This window comes from Grampus griseus, assembly GCF_964374135.1.
Source record: "Grampus griseus genome assembly, chromosome: 20".
NCBI classification, from domain to species: domain Eukaryota; kingdom Metazoa; phylum Chordata; class Mammalia; order Artiodactyla; family Delphinidae; genus Grampus; species Grampus griseus.
The window spans coordinates 33,166,778-33,184,561 of NC_139014.1; positions in this window are offsets into that span (position 1 = coordinate 33,166,778).

Genomic DNA, 17,784 nt, shown 5'->3' on the forward strand with positions numbered 1-17,784 from the left:
CTGAGTGGTCCCAATGCATCCACTTTCACTTGACTTGTGTAGAGAGAAGAGCATCCTACACCTTTTACCCATGGGACCATGTGTGTTGTGTGTAAGAGGGAGGGGAGTGGAATGGGATGCATCTTTCAGACTATTCTCTTTTTAAAAGTCTCCATTTCCAAACTCTCCTCACCTCTCCAATTTAACCCTTGTGATGTTTGAGAAGGTAAAAAGACAAGGATCGTAAAACCGATTTTCATTGTCTCCTCTGCTAGTCCTTGAAGGTGAAGGTGATCTCACTTTGGAATACAGATGCAGTTGACACCTATCGTTTTGAGGTTTCAGCCTTTTTAACAAATAACAATTAAAAGATGTAGTGAAAACGTCTTTTTTTTAACAGTACACGAAATACCTAGGAATAAGCATAAGTAAAAATGTATGGTATCAATCTTAAAAATTTACTGAGAAATACAAAAAGTATTTGAACAAGAAACACTCCAAATTCCTAGATAAAGGACTAAAGATCATAAATATAATATGACAATAATAACCAAGTATTGAACATAAAGTGTGTATCAGCCACTATGCTAGGAACTTAAAATTTGCTATGCTGGGTCTTCGTTGCTGCACAACGGCTTTTCTCTAGTTGTGGTGAGTGGGGGCGTCTCTTGTTGCGGAGCACGGGCTCTAGGCACGTGGCTTCAATAGTCGTGACACGCGGGCTTAGTTGCTCCGCAGCATGTGGGATCTTCCCGGACCAGGGATGTGTCCCCTGCATTGACAGTCAGATTCTTAACCACTGCACCACCAGGAAAGTCCCTGGATTATATATATATTTTTAATTTAAAAACAGGAAGAAATTATTGGCAGGCAGTAAACTAATTAAGGATAGATGAGGACTTACAAGCATAAAAGCAACAGGAGAGACCTTTAAAATAAAGATTGTTATATCTGGCTACCTAAAAATGTAAGTAGTTTGTCACCAGCACAAAAAACAAAATTAAAAGGTAAATGACAAATTGGAAAATCCATTTGCAAACAAACAAAAAGAAGGGCTAATAGCCTTAAATTTAAAATTTAAAAAATTTGAATTATACTAACACTGGTATAAAAATGTGCAAAGTACACACACGAATTGACATAATTGGATGATGCTCAAGGCTGGTGAGGGTGGGGGGAGTGCTTGGCCCATATCCCCTCTCATGGCAGTCACACAGTAACAAATTTCATGGGGAGACATTTTGTAAGAAATATCCCAAAAGCTTTAAAATGAGCACTTCTTTGAATATAAAAATTCCATTTCTAAGAATCTAAAGCAATATCAGATTCCATATTTATATTTAAACATGGTTACTTCTCATACATTACTGACAAGGATGATCAACTGGAAATGGTCCCTACAGACAATGACAGAGGCCTCTTCAATTAATAATAATTTATGCCTTATCTATAGTTAAAAATTGTTTTCAAATAACATTCAGTCAGAAGTAATGATAATAATATAGGATTAAGTGGGAAAGAGCAGGATACAATTTATGTATGATGTGTGATATCAATTTTACCACATACATGAATGTCCATGGATTTGCATGTGTATCTTTTCATAGAAAAATGCTAGAAGAAAACACACAAGGTCTATGCATATTTTAACTGGGGAAAAAACTACCTATCAAGAATTAATCTTTTTCTTCTTTATCTAATTTTGTGATTTTGTAATCTGATGAAAACATTATAAATTAGCACATCAAGCAAAACCATAATCTTATTTTTGGCATTTGTTATTTCTCCTTTGAACCCTGTCAAAGGAAGTAATACAGGCCTTTCAGATGGCAACTTGCCAACATCACAGATCAGGATTTTAATGAATTCCCTCCTTCTGAGGTCTAATTTAAGCCCAATTTAAAGAAAAAAACCCCCAAACATATTACTCCAAAAAGGAGAGTGAGTGCTTCTTTGTTGTGTAGGCTTTGAATTTGAATCTCTTTATAAAATGAAAAATAGACCCAAAAATGAGCTTAATAAGCTAGACTTCTCCCCTACTCAGTCTTTTCTCATTAAGTTTTAATAATGTAAAATGCCATTAGAAAATTTAGATTTATATAAGACGTCAGTGATTCAGCTTTCTTCTCCCTGACGTTTAGAACAAGTGGATATTCTAGAGGCAGGGGTTTGTGAGATAATCTGTGGTTCATCAGTGACCTCAATCCTTTTCATCTCACTTTTTTCTTCTCATGAAACACACATGCACACACAGGTAAACATTTTTGCGTGCACACACACACACACACTCACACGCTTACCCGGACTTGTTTTGTGGACCTACCCACCGCCAGGGGTGTTAGACCTTCCATAGTCAGCCTGCCTCTTGAGAAAGCACTGAATCCCACAGAATGAAAATTCAATGACCCTACTGACCCTGCGTTGGGCATCCTCTCAGAAAATGGGCATAAACTGTGGGATGGAGAGCCATATTCTCAGCAAGCCGAAGCTGTCATTTCAGTGCATGACATGTCCTACAAGGCAACACTAATGTGATGTGCTTTGTCGTCTTAGTCCATTTGGGCTGCTATAACAAAAGTACCGTAAACTAGGTGGCTTAAAAACAACAGACATTTATTCCTCACAGTTCTGGAGACTGGGAAGTCCAAGATCATGGCAAGGGCATATTCAGTGTCTGGTGGGGACCTGCTTCCTCACAGACAGATGGCTGTCTTTTCGCCATTACCTCACATGGTCAAAGGGGCAAGAGAGATCTGTGGAGCCTCTACTATAAGGGCACAATCCCATTCGTGAGCGCTCTACCCTTATGATGACCTAGTCACTTCCCAAAGACCCCACCTCCTAATACCATCACATTGGGGGTTAGTATTTCAACATATGAATTTGGGGTTGGGGACACAAATATTCAGTCTATAGCATTGTCCAAAGCATCAGCAGCAGATGTGAGAGAGCACAGATTAGTGTGACACAGGTCCCAGACTTCTCACTCTTTATAAGAACAAATGTTTCAACAAAACAATTGACCCTGGTAAGGAAGATGCACAGCTGCCATAATTGTTTCTTTGAATTTTCAGCTCACACTGTGAGGTGTTTTATCCCAAATGAGCAGGTGAGGAAAGTGAGGTTCAGAGAAGCTTAAACCAACCCAAGTATTGGGCTGGCCAAAAATTTTGTTCAGGTCTTTCCGTATAATCTTACGGAAAAACACGAACGAACTTTTTGGCCAACACAATAGTTTGTTCATGTCTTTTATTCCCCAGCTCGAGTACTTTCTCCTCTGAGCTGAGCAGTCAGGACTGGATGAGCCTCAGCTGGGTCTGGACATGAAATGGCATCTCTGTCACCTCCCTGCAGCTTCCAGCTCAACACTTGACCCAAACCTCTACAGCTCTCTTCTTTACCCAAACTGTTGGAAAGAACTTCATTTCCAGGGCATTTCTTCTTTGATGTACCGTTGTGTCTGTCAAGAGATGAAAATAAACAGAATTATTTTCCTTCAAAAACTTCAGCCTTCTCTTCCTTCCTGATAGCTCTCCATCATTCCCCTTTTATGACTTGAAATCACTAATTAAAACAACTAAAACTCCTTTATACAGATATACTACTTCTCCGAGGTCTATTTTATTTTCAAGCTTCATGTCATTAATTGTGAAAAAGCTTTATGCACTCTACAGAAATTTGCAGGACAATAAAATGCCATGGATACATTTTCTCCCTTCTCTCCTATTCCCTCCCTGCCCTCCTTCTCCTCCCCCCTTCCCTCTTTCCTTCCTTCCTTCTACCAATAGGGTGACCATATCGCCTTGTTTTCCCAGAACGGTCCTGATTTTCATGTGCTGCACCTGTGTAGCTGTGAGTAGCACTCACTTGCACTATCAGAAGTGTCCTGGTTTGGATGATAAATTATACGACCTCTCAATCCATTCAGCTAGCATTTACCGAACACCTAATATACATCTATTACAGCTAGGACACTGTGCTGGGTGCTACAGATGAAAAGAGGCAGTTCACGGCCTGCACTCAATCAACCACTACTGAGTGGCCTACTGCCTGTCACCCTGCTAAGTGCTAGATTAGAATATACCAGGAGAACTGTTGAGGATTTCTGGAGGTAGACTACATTGGTTTCTAAGCCCAGCAAAACTTAGAACGTTGGCCAAGTTGGCCTCAAAGAATCCTCATCTATCAAAAAGCCATAATCATTGTGCTGTGAAGAGGATTAAAACAGATAATGTTAACAAAGCATCTAGCACTGAGCCTGGTACTTTGAGACTTAAAAATGATAGCTATTATCAATATTTTATTATTATTATTATCATTACTATTTTATTGTTTTCTTAATTACAAAGGAATTGCATGCTTATTGTAAGCAAATTCAATGATTGAGAAATATAGAGTGAAAAATGAAAGTCACCACTCTCACTGCCCCCCATTCCACTGCAGAGGCCACCAATGTTCACAATTTGTGGGTATCCTACTCCTTGATCTCCATTAGCAAAGCAGATACATGTATATCTGTGTGCATGAGATTGTGTGTGTGGGGGGTATAAATGTGACAGGGTGCTAAATGGGGTATTTCCTATTGTTTTGGATTTGCAGCTCATGCACCAAAGCTGAAGATAATAGGTGATAAGTGACCCATATTCTAAAGAGAGACATGATAGACACTTACACAGGATTTACTAAAACAAAGCAAAATGAGACTAGTGACATCATCGCTAACAGTCTATGTAAAGGCACCTAGAAAGTAATTTGGAATACAAGTATTTGAAAGGAATTTGTAGATCTTTGGCTTTTCTCCTCTCTCTCAGACCCAGTAAGGGAGTTCCCTATGTAAATGGCTCATGCCCATGAGAAAGGAAACGGAGGTTCTGTTTGCTGGATGAAGGCCTACTGAGCTGCACACTTGGTAAGGGCATTGACGTGGAGGGAGGCTGGCTATGTGTCCCTCCAGGAGAGAGCTAGACTGTATGCCTGCCAGGGCAGAGGTCACTGACAGGACACAAGGATTATCACAGCAGCGGTCAAGTAAGACATCTGGCTCTTTTCATTTAAAACCTCCTTTTCTGTCACTTGACCCTGTTGAAACCATCAGCAAGGGTGGGAGGAAAGGAAGACAGAGTAAGAGGATAGACATTTCCCCCCATCTCACTGCTGGTCTCCAAACTACAGTTAAGCCTTTGCTAGAAAGAGGGAGAGGTTTTAAATTGGATACAAAATTGAAGTTTTGATTTAGACTGGCTATATTTTTTAGTACCTTCAAGTGATCAGAAAAGAGGCTATGGGGGGCTGCCTGTTACAGTATCATACAAACTGGCATACATGAAAACAAATGCACGGCCATTTTCTGTTGATTACTGAATTCAACTCATTTAGTAAGCTACGTACACACACACACAGATACACATAACATATATATAATATTCACAGAAGTAGAATTTTTAAAACAAATCATACTAAAAAATTTTTATAACTTGCTTTTCTCACTAGCCAATATATAATATGATAGTAAGTATAGAACAGCTTGTACGTAAAAAAAAAATTATTATTATTATTTTTGGCTGCATTTGGTCTTCGTTGCTGTGCACGGGCTTTTCTCTGGTTGTGGTGAGTTGGGGTTACTCTTCGTTGTGGTGAGCGGGTTTCTCATTGCGGTGGCTTCTCTTGTTGTGGAGCATGGTCTCTAGGCACGCGGGCTTCAGTAGTTGTGGCTCATGGGCTCAGTAGTTGTGGCTTGTGGGCTCTAGAGCACAGGCTCAGTAGCTGTGGCACACGGGCTTAGTTGCTCCATGGCATGTGGGATCTTCCTGGACCAGGGCTTGAACCCATGTCCCCTGCATTGGCAGGAGGATTCTTAACCACTGCACCACCAGGGAAGTCCAACAGCTTGTAGTTTTTAATAGATTTATAGTATGCTATTTAACAGATGTGCAAAATTTAATTAACCGTTCCTTTACGTAGTGGACATTTAGATGGTTTCCAATTTTACACTGTTAGAAATGGTACGTCAGTATATTTCCTTTTACCCAAGTGCCAATATTTCTGTAGGAGAGAGCCCTAGAAGTGAAATGATAAGCATATTTTAAAGTTTGATAAATATTGCCAAATTGTCCTCCATAAAAATTGTATCAATTTATCTTCCCACCAAAAGTATATATGAGCTCCTATCTCCTCACACCCTTGCCAAGAATACATATAAATATTCGTTCATTTGAAAGCTGAAAAAGACTTTATCTTGTTATTTTGTTTTTCATAATTTTTTTTTAAGTGTAGTGAAGCTGGGCATCTTCAAATAGGTTTTTGAAAAAATTAGTAACATAGATTGTCTCTTCACCTTGCACACTTTTGTATTGAATCGTTTTAATCTTTTTATTGATTTGTGTTAGAACTGTTTCTCTGCCTCTCTCTGTCTCTATCTATAAATATCTGCCATTTATACTTTTCCCAGCTTGTTGCTTCCCTGTTTATTGTTACCTGTTTAACAGGTAACAATGTTTATGATATCTTTTGTTTAAATTTTATTTAATGTAGACAATCTGTTATTTGTTTTCTACTTTGTGTGTTAAACTAGGAAGGATTTCTCTACCTCAGTTTTATGACTATTTGAAACTGTTTGAAACTTAGATCTTTAATTCATCTGGCATTGATTTTCTATGAGGTGAAATTCCTCCTTTATGTGTAATATATAATACATATAGTATAACCAACATTTCTAGATTGTTTTCTGTTATTTGGATCTGATACTATTCTTCTCTCATCATCATACGGTTTTATTACTAAACCTTTATAGTATAAAGACTAATTTCCCTTAATTCAGAAAAATTTCCATGGCTATTCTCTTGCATTTACTCCTCCAGATAAAGTTTAAGGTTTACCCAGTCAAACTTTAACCTCACATAAAATCCTATGGTAGGATTTTGATTCTGGCAGTGGTAGATAACAAGTCCTCCTGTTAAGAACTACAGAAAGGCTGGACAATGTGTGTGTTTATAGATATACATAAATATATAGATATAGATTTTTTTTTTCTGGCTGCACTACACGGCATGTGGGATCTTAGTTCCCCAACTAGGGATCGAACCTGAGACCCCTGCATTAGAAGCATGGAGTCTTAACCACTAGACCACCAGGGAAGTCCCAGGACAATGTATATTTTTTAAAAAACATTTGAAAGTATTGGTGAATTATCAAGATGACAAGAAATATAAACATAGATGTAGAAGTAGATATAAAAACTTTGGGAGGTTTTATATATAAAGTATGTGTGCATGTGTATAATCTTTTCAAAGGAATTGGAGAGCTACCAAAGGAGCAAGTACTGGAGGGAGCAGGAACTCAGAGAAGATGAAGTCCATAGAATTGAGCCCAGTTGGTGTCAATTGGTGGCTGAGAGGCAGAGAAGCTATGAGAATTTTCTTTTGATTCATATGAAGGGGGCAATGCCAAAAATTGAGTACAGAGTCCACCAAGGAGGACAGAACTTGGTAAACAAATATCCAAGACTTCCATCTGGAATCCTTGAAGGGCTATACTTTGGGATTAGATGAAGCCAGAAATAGACTAACCCTAGCTCTCACAAAGACTAAAGCTCAGCTATAAGAGATTAAGGTGATTAAAATGATCTACTTCTAACAGTTGTCACAAGCAAATCAAACCTTTTCTGAGGAAGATAGCATCTGTTATAGTCTTGAATTATCTCTGTAATTTTTCACACACGATATTTAGAATTTGACAAAAAATAACCAGTCAGAGAAAGAGGTAAGAATTAACAAAAATTTAGATTAAAAAAAAAACAGAAAGTAGAAATAAATCCACAGATGATCTAGATGCTGGAGTTATCAAGTGTGGACTGACTTTAAGTATGATTAACATGTTCAAGAAACTGGGTAACAAAATGGAGAATTTCAGCAGAGGTCAAGAGACTATGAAAAAGAATATAAAAACTGTGGAGGGTTTCCCTGGTGATGCAGTGGTTGAGAGTCTGCCTGCCGGTGCAGGGGACACGGGTTCGTGCCCCGGTCCGGGAAGATCCCACATGCTGCGGAGTGGCTGGGCCCGTGAGCCATGGCCACTGAGCCTGTGCATCCAGAGCCTGTGCTCTGCAACGGGAGAGACCACAACAGTGAGAGGCCTGCGTACTGCAAAAAAACCAAAAACCAAAAAAAAAAACCTGTGGAAATGAAAAATACAGTTACTGAAATTAAGAACTAAATGGTTTAACATCACATTAGCCACATCTAAAGAGAGAATTAGTGAACTGGAATATAGGTCAGAAGAGAATATCCGGAATAATACAAGGAAAGAATAGCATTAAAAAGAGGAGGATAGAGGGACATGGTGAAAATGTCTATCATACGCATATATAGCTGTAACCCTAGAAATAAAGGGAAGAGAAAATGGGTCAGAAGCATATTTGAAGACATATTGACTGAGATTTTCCAAAAATGACCAAAAAATAAATTACATTTTCAAGAAGTGCTATAAACTCCAATCATAATAAGTAACAAGTAAAACTACAATATGCAGAACATAGTAAAACTGATAAAAACCATAGACACACAGAAAATACTAAAACCATGTGTTTGATAAAAAACTCTTTTCTTATATTGTGGTAAAATATATCTGCCTATAATCTTCACTGGTTCTAGTTTTACCCATGAGAATTTCAGAAATTTTGGAATTTCTGAAATTTAAAATTTCCCTTTATTTCCTTGTGGAGGATAATTCTCAACAGCTTTTACAGTTTGGGAAACAGTTTTCAAGCTCACCTAATATCCACTACCATCCATACTTTTTGCAAACACTGAGCATCTATTATTACCTGTTACTTTCCCAAATGATGTGAATGCAATGATAACCATGACATGCTCACTCTGTATGACAATCTCATCATGTAGAGAATGGGAAAGACAGTAGATAGTAATAGCAATGCTGTGTGATAATTTCACTTATAGGTGTAAGTACAAGATGCTTAGAGAGTATAGAGCAGGGGCATCTAACTCAACATGGGGAAGGAGGACAGAACTCCTGAAGGAACTGATACCTGAAATGAGATAGGAGTTAGCTAAATTTTTTCTTTTTGAATGGAAAAGCAAAAGAGGTGTTCTAGATGTAGAGAATCATACATGTAAATGCATAGAGAAGGGAAAGAGCATGCCATCTGTTCTTTCTGACTTATTCTCAACTACAACAGAGGAGCTCCTTCCTGTAGCTAGGAAATATAAGTTCCAGCAGCTCCAGAACTGCATTGTTCCAGCTTAGCAAACTCATTGGAAAGAAGCTTTTGCCTATAGTCCATTTATCATTTTCCAGAAATGGAAGTGAATTGCCCTTGCTTGGCTCTTGTGTCCACTCCGTAAACCATTTGGTTTAATAGAGGAATGTAGTACCAGGATTGGACAGTCCTGAAGCATGTACCCAGCCTTTGGAAGATAAGAGGGTAAGATTAGAGAAGGATCAATAATTTCCATCTCCAATGGAATCACATGGAGGAAGAGAGGTTAGAATCCCAAGGCATAAGATGTTGGTCAGAAATAAGCAATGGCTATTACACTTTCTCAGCCTAAACAGCAAGGGCTATCTGCAGTCCCATTCTTGAGAGTTCTTCTGTGTTGCCATGGAAAGAGCATTAAATGTGGAGTCTGAACTCCTGGACTGTTTCATCACTTACTACCTTTGTCACCCTGAACAAGTCTTTCTTTCTTTCTTTTTTTTTTTTTTTTTGTGGTATGCGGGCCTCTCACTGTTGTGGCCTCTCCCGTTGCGGAGCACAGGCTCTGGACGCGTAGGCTCAGCGGCCATGGCTCACGGGCCCAGCCGCTCCGTGGCTTGTGGGATCTTCCCGGACCGGGGCATGAACCCGTGTCCCCTGCATCGGCAGGCGGACTCTCAACCACTGCGCCACCAGGGAAGCCCAACAAGTCTTTCTTTAAACTTCAACTTCTGTGTTTATAAAAATATGTGCAATATCAAACTGGCTAGACTCTTGAAAAATTCATAACAGGTCATCCATATATAAGCACCTGACACAAGTTCTGATACTCAGTACCTACTTAGATTTCCTTTGTTTTTCCCTTGGACTCTCAGACATCTAAGAGATCAGGCCTGGAGGTGAGAATTGTATATATAGAGATCAGGTATTCCCAAGATTGAAGGACGTCAAAAACGGACTGTGGAAAGGGCTGAGTTGGTGGGAGAGGACCAGAGAGTTGAGTCATGGTGAAGAGGATTTGGGTCTGAAGCACTGGGTGTCTTAACTTATGAGTAAACTCTGTCACCATTTGTGTGTATGTGTGTGTGTGTGTGTGTGTGTGTGTGTGTGTGTGCGTGTGTGTCTATATCTATGTGTCTTGATTACATTGATCAAGTCAAATGTAAATTATTGATATAAATACAAATGATGCTGAAGAATAAAGAACAAAAGAAAAAAAGAAACATCTTGATTTAACAATGTAAACGTAATTCCACCCTTCATGTGAATTGTTTACCATTTATGCTAACTACTCTGTAGCATAATAACTCTGAACAGTATGAGATACGCTTCAGATTAAATTCGTTGCAAGTTGCATTTGGTGACAACAGTCAACTGTGTTTTTGCATGCTCAGCCTTGCAGCTGGCTCTCTGCTCAAAATTTTGAAACAGAAAGAAGACTGCTGAGGAAGCAAATACAGATAGAGCAGATATCCTCGTGCTACTTATCTTGGTCTTCCCTGTCTTTGCTGTGAACATTTCCTTCACTATGACCTTAGCAGTTGCATCTTGATTAGACTCTTTCTTCCCCAGAATATGTTTAGGTTTCCTAGGCATACTGAGAAGGGAATTGGAAGTTGATGGCAATGAGAAATGCTATAGTTACAAAGCATCTTCATCTTGAAAAAGAAATTGGATCTTTAAATTTACTTTCATTAATAGCACAAGACACTGGCATTCTGGAACATAGCCCCCCTCCCCTCTCCTCTCCTAACCCCTCCTATCCTCTCATTTTCCCCTTTCCGCTTCCCTCCCCTTCCCTCTTTTACCTTCCTTACTCTTTCTTAATTTTGATCTTTATTGTTTGAATAAGACATAATAATAATAAAAATAATTTCTAAATGAACATTTATTATTTAAATAAAAACAGTACAATCATTATGTGAAAAAAATAAAGCTTAGCTGACTTTTAAAATTGCTCTTGTAATTACTGCTTTAATTTAACAGTGTGACTGTGGAGGGGAAGCTTATTTCTGCAGTCACAGCTTACACGCTGCCATGGAAGCATCTTGGTTAACAGTGAAGCTTGTCATAAAAATCAACTTTGGTGTGGGTAAATAACAATGAATGGAACAATTTTGACTATGGGGGTACTTTACTTAAGCAAAGCCTGTGTACAACTGTCTCCAGAGAAAAAATATGAATGAGTCTTCTCCTGCGACTATCCTTAATACGGATAGCAGTGGATTCCCCACTGGGTTAGAGAGAGAGTGTGGTCTCTGTTTACTCGGTCTCTTCCACTGTCCATTTTTTTATGGTTTGGTTTTGTTTTTAACATATGCACTGTGTTTATTAATTGTTTAAAATGTATGCTGAAACTGCTCCTAGAAAATGAATTTTCTCCAGCAACTTAATTTAGCTGTACATTCAATCAGATTTGAAATCAAACTATATTTCTCCTTCAGGGTAGATTCTTCCGAAAATCATCTCCAGACTTTGGCAAGAGTAACTTGACTGCAAGACAGAGAGACCAATGAGGCAGGGAAGAAAGACCAGTAAAATTAAGTACCTATTGACCTGGGTTTGAGTCCTACTTCTGTCTTTAATTAATTTGTAATCTTGGGCAACTAAGGAGGTACAGAAACTCTGTACTTAGTGTTTCTTTTTATTCTATAACGTAGGGAAGATAACGGCAAAAGTACAAGGAAGCTTTGTGAGTTATAAACTGCTCTACAAATGGCAGTTATTATTATGGGTTTTAAGTTGCTTTGAAAATTTTCACTTCCTTGTTACAGAGAAAGATCCTTATTTAGGAAGACCTTCTTAGTTTCATTAGCTGTGACAGAGAAAAGAAAGATATCTGTTCCATTGTAAAACATGGTTTGATCACATTGTTAATTAAAATGTTAACATTCATGTATTCATTCATTTCTTATAATAGCTATCTGAAATTTTTTGAGATGCTAGTAAGTAAAAGCACTGTGCTAGGCAGTGGACGTACTATTACATGATGAACAAGAATAACTTAAGCTCTGTCTTTATCTAGAGATTTCCTTCCACTAAGAGACAAAGGCCAAAGAAAAGTACACACAAAAAATGAATTACAGGGCTTCCCTGGTGGCGCAGTGGTTGAGAGTCCGCCTGCCGATGCAGGGGACACGGGTTTGTGCCCCGGTCCGGGAGGATCCCACATGCCGCGGAGCGGCTGGGCCCGTGAGCCATGGCCGCTGAGCCTGAGCGTCGAAGCCTGTGCTTCGCAACGGGAAAGGCCACAACAGTGAGAGGCCCGTGTACCACAAAAAAAAAAAAAAAAAAAAAAAAAAAAGAATTACAAACTGTGATGAGTGGTACAAGAAATAGAAAAGGAAATTAGAAGGGCTTTACAACAGAAGGAAGGTGGAGCCAGATAGATATGATCAGGAAGGACTATCAGAGGAAGTAAAGCTCTAAAAGACAGAGCGGTAGGAAAAGTATTCATGAGAAGCAGCATGTGTAAAGGCCCTTGGGTAGAGAAGATGATGGTTTAATGGGAGACAGAACTGAAATTAGGCCAGTGTGTCTGGGGCATATGGGCCAAGGGGAGAGAGGCACAGTTTGAGAGTAGAGACACAGCTAAAGGCTAAATCTTGCTGGGCCTTGGTAATTTTATTCTATGTGAAGTGGAAAACCATTGAAAATGCTTTAAGCAGTGGAGGAACACAAATAACTTCTTGGGCTATTCTACTGTTGAGCCTTTTTGAGTTAGAATTCTAGATATCTTGCTGAGTACCTTGGCATACTTGAACATATAAGTATAAAGTGAATTCTGGTTACCACCATTAAGGGAAATCTGAAAAGTAGGTTGAGTTCATTTTCCTCACCTTAGAAGTTTAAACTGAAAACAAGAGATGGTTTTATTGGTGGAACCATCTTCCATTTGTAGTGGATGGCAAACCTAGGATGTTGATGGTCTTTTGGAACTGAGGAACAGGAAAGAACAGAGCGAGGCTTTTCATCAGGAAGACGCGCATATAATGAACTGAAACTCTTTGAACTTAACTGTTTTCAGGGAAGAAACATTGTTAGAAAACTTTGTTAGCTTCCTATAGGTTTTTGTTTGGTTTTGTTTTTTCCCTAAGAAGACATTCAAGAATTCACAGAGTACTGTTTTCAGCAAGAATACCAATCAAACTTTCTGTTCTATTGTACTTTCTGTTTTAAAATTTTTGTTCTGGGCAGAATCCTGTCACTGAGCAAGAAATGCTAATTGGACATTTGATTCATCTGGACAGCTGTGAATGGAATTTTTGCTAACCAGCAGCAGATGTAGACCTGAAACAGCATGGCAAAAGGCCATTGGAATAGATGTGATGTTAGCTGCATGCGTCCATGCTCCAATCCACAAGTATCTCAAAGTCCTTTTTTCCCTTGAAAGATTTTATTGCATATTTCTATAAATGAATCTTCGTAATTCTAAGAGGCCAACCCAGTTCATTGGCATGGAAAGAGAGAATCTGTCATAGCATGTATAATACTCCAAAGAGTGAATCAGCAGAGTTAGATGGGAAATACTTGCTTTCCAGTTGAAAATGCAGAACAGATGCTGGCATTATTAACAGAACATTGCCTACTTGCAGTTCATGTCCTGGATGGAGTTGTATGCCACTTGGTCTCCAAGTAATGCTCTTTATTTTATTTAGAAATAAATATGCCTTTGGAAAAAGCAGGAATTCAGTACATTCAGAAGATGATATTGATCTTTCTTTTTGCTTTTCATTTTGATACGCTGGTGAATTGATTTTATACCAGATGCTGGTTCATTTAAAGTGCTTATATTTAACCAGGAGGGAACCCTGGAAATCACCCATGGAACTGACAATAAACAAATGCAAAAACAAAATGGATTCTACCTCCAGAGATTTTTATTTCAAAATTCTTCTTTGATGATTCTGATATACACCCCTAGCTGAGAATCTCTCATCAAAATAGCACTTGAAAACTAGTTTCAAGAGCTTAGTCGTTAGTTCAGTGCAGTGTCTATGATCCATCACAGCACACACACGTGGTATACTTCCCATACGGAAGAAAGAGGTGGGAGGAAATCAAAGTGTTTGGGAAAGCTTATCACAAAAGAATGGATGATCAATTCTCTAAGGTAAATAAGGGAATACAATCATCCCTTCTTATTGGCGAGTTCCCCATCTGAGGATTCAATCAACAGCAGATACAAATTTAAAACACATACACAAATTTGCAGATACAGAAGGCCGACTATGGGACTTGAACATCCTCAGATCTTGGTATTCGTGGAGGGTCCTGGAACCAATCCCCTGCGGATACCGAGGGACAACTATATATTTATGCGGGAAAAAAATCCATGTATAAGTGAACCTGTGCAGTTCAAACCCCTGTCCTTCAAGGGTCAACCATACATAAAAGTAAAATAGGACAAGTTGAACCACGTGAATGGAAGCTCAAGAAGTAACTATGGTATAGGGTTGTATAGAAAATGCTAGGCAAAGGGAAGACATTTTGCAAAGCCATGAAAATTCTAAATAGCAGTGTATGCATGTGAGCTGAATATAATTTAATGGAGCTGGCTGGAGTATGGGGTATGTGGTGGGGAATGGTACAGGGTAGGCAGGGATTGATCATGGAGGGCCTTGTCTGCCATCCTTAGGAGTATGCATTTTAATTTATATGCAATGGAGCACCATTGAAGAGAAGAAAGAAGCAGACAGGTCATGTACTATCTTACAAAATGCAACTCACTATGACTGACCATTCATCCAAAAACAACCAGTTAAATTATCTGTGAGCCAACCCTTACTGAAGGGCTTCAAGCAAGAGATGAGCTAGTTAAAAGATACAAACTGGGCTTCCCTGGTGGCGCAGTGGTTGAGAGTCCGCCTGAAGATGCAGGGGACACGGGTTCGTGCCCTGGTCCAGGATGATCCCACATGCCGCAGAGCGGCTGGGCCCGTGAGCATTGGCCGCTGAGCCTGAGCGTCCGGAGCCTGTGCTCCGCAACGGGAGAGGCCACAACAGTGAGAGGCCTGCAGACCAAAAAAAAAAAAAAAATACAAACCATTCATTCATCCATTTATTCACTGAACAAACATTTATTGAACACCTACTATCTGCCAAGCACTAGGGATACAGCAAGATTTCTCAACCTTGGCACTGTTGACATTTTGGCCCTACAGGACATTTGTGTGTGTATGTTGGGGGTGGTGGTGGCTGTCCTGTGCACTGTAGGATGTTTAACAGCATCTTTGGCCTCTACTAGGTGCCTATAGCACCCTCCCCCCGCCCAACTTGTGACAATCAAAAATTGCCACTGGTTGAGAATCGTTGGGATACAGGGATGAATAAGGCATCCAATCCAGCAGAAAAGAGATGTGCGTTTAAAAAGTGTAGTTCAGGGTAAAAGTATAAACGAGATACAAACTGTTATGAGGGCTTATATAGAAGGGAAACAATTTAGAGTAAGCAGGGAAGGCTTCATAGGGGGGAAGAGGCTTTTGTACTGGGCCTTGTAGAGGTTCTGGATGCATGAACTGTAAAGACATGTTCAGAATACCCCTCAGCTCCACCATCCCATCTAAGGTGCTCCTTCTGTGTAGGTTGCCATGTGAGTACTGGCCAATTTGGGCTTTGCTTATTGGACCAGGGGTGAGCACCCAATCACCACTGTACAGACTGACTGTTGACCCAGAAGGCAGTCTAACAAAAATACTCTTCTCTTGTGCTTTCCACTAGATTTTAACTTTTCTCACCCATTTTCCCCTCCTGGTTGGTTTAAAGGTATGACTACCTAATGTCCAGGTCCCATTTTGATTGGTTGATACTTGAGCTGTCCAAGTCATTACATATTGCGGATATACCCCTGACCCTTCCACCCAAGGGCATCTCTCAAGTGCCCCTAGAATTGTGCAGCTCACTCTGCTTCTACCTGCCTCTACCAGCTATGTGTAAGGTGGAGTAGAAGGGGGAAAGCCTGACATTTCTCCACTGGACAGGTTTCATGAACAGCTAAGCCTCTTGTCTCTGGTTCTCTTGACCTTTGACCCATCTGAACCTATGCTGGGTGATTGTACCTTCTGTCTGTACCTGCATCAGTAGACTGATTTAGTTCAAAGAGGAAGCTGGAAGACTCCACAACTTTTTCCAATCTAGCCATTAGCAGAGGCCCATCAATAAAGCTGATATTTCAATCTGTGCTTTTCCTTGTGTACATTCTTAGAAGAGCAGGAAGGGCAAGTAATGAGCTGCTTTGCACTGCAATTGTGTTCTGATTGGGTTTCCATGGACAACCCAATGTCCGTGGAAACAGTGGGGGACAAGAGACAGGCTCCAGATTCCTTACTCTTATTGTGTTCCTTCGACCTGGAATAGTTCATTTCTTTTCCTTCTATTATCTATCTATCTATCTATCTATCTATCTATCTATCTATCTATCTATATCTATCTATCTATCTATCTATCTATCTATCTATCTATCTATCTATCTATCATCTATCTGTCCATGTAAGATTTAACTAGGAATAAAAAAAATAAGAATTTCTACTATTTAAAAACGTTTTAGAAGTGCTGATGTAATGGTTTGTTCATATTGCCCCAGCTTCTCATTTTGTCGTTAGGACTAATCCTCTAAGAGCCACCTTGCTGGTTGAGATCCAGCTCGGCCACTTCTTGATGCTGTGACTTGGGGCAAGTGGTGTAATCTCTAGAATGAGAATTATGGTGTCCGCTTTGCAGGGTTGTTGTTAGGGTTGAATGAGGGCATGTATGTCAGTGTTCAGAAGGTTGCCTGGAGTGCCAGGAGTGCCATATGGTAGGAAGCCCCACCATGACACCAGTTCCTAAGGCAGAGGGTCCTCCTTTCCCCTCAAATTCCTCCTCTGTTGGCTGCTTCTGCCTGGACTTCTCTAATTGGAATAATTAAAAAATACTTCCTTTCAAATGTCAATGTTTTTTCTTTTTTTCCCTGAGAGTACTGATGCCTTAATCCTTGCCTGTCATACATACTTCAGTGGGGGATTAATGAGGCCCTTTCCTGAGATCAGGTCTTGGTTAAGGTGATGACCGTGGGCCAGGAACAAAAGACACTGGGTTCCAAAGCCAAATTTTTATTTCTCCAATTTCTCCAAATGATATTTTCAAGTCTCTTAGTTTAGAAACAGGTATTAATTTTAACTTTTTTCCCTCCTCTTCCTCCCTACGTCATTACTATCACCAAATTACAGATGGCTCTCAGTCACCACTTCTTTCCAGGTGTGTTTTACTACCTTGTTCAGGCCCTCATCACCTTCCTTTTGTTTGTTTTGTTTTGTTTTTGTCTTTTGGCTTCCCAGCATATGGGATCTTCGTTCCCTGACCAGGGATGGAACCTGTGTCCCCTGCAGTGAAAGCGTGGAGTCTTAACCACTGGACCGCCAGGGAAGTCCCATCACTTTCCTTTTGTATTGAGGTCTCCACCCAGTTCTCACTGGGTTTCTTAAATTCTGTCTCGTCCTTCTCCCTGGTGAGAATCACTGACAGGTTCTGTGGCAGGTTGTACTCTCAAACTGTGCTCAAGAATCTTACAATCCAAGCTTTTTTTGCCTGGTTTAAAATCCTGTAACTGGGATTTC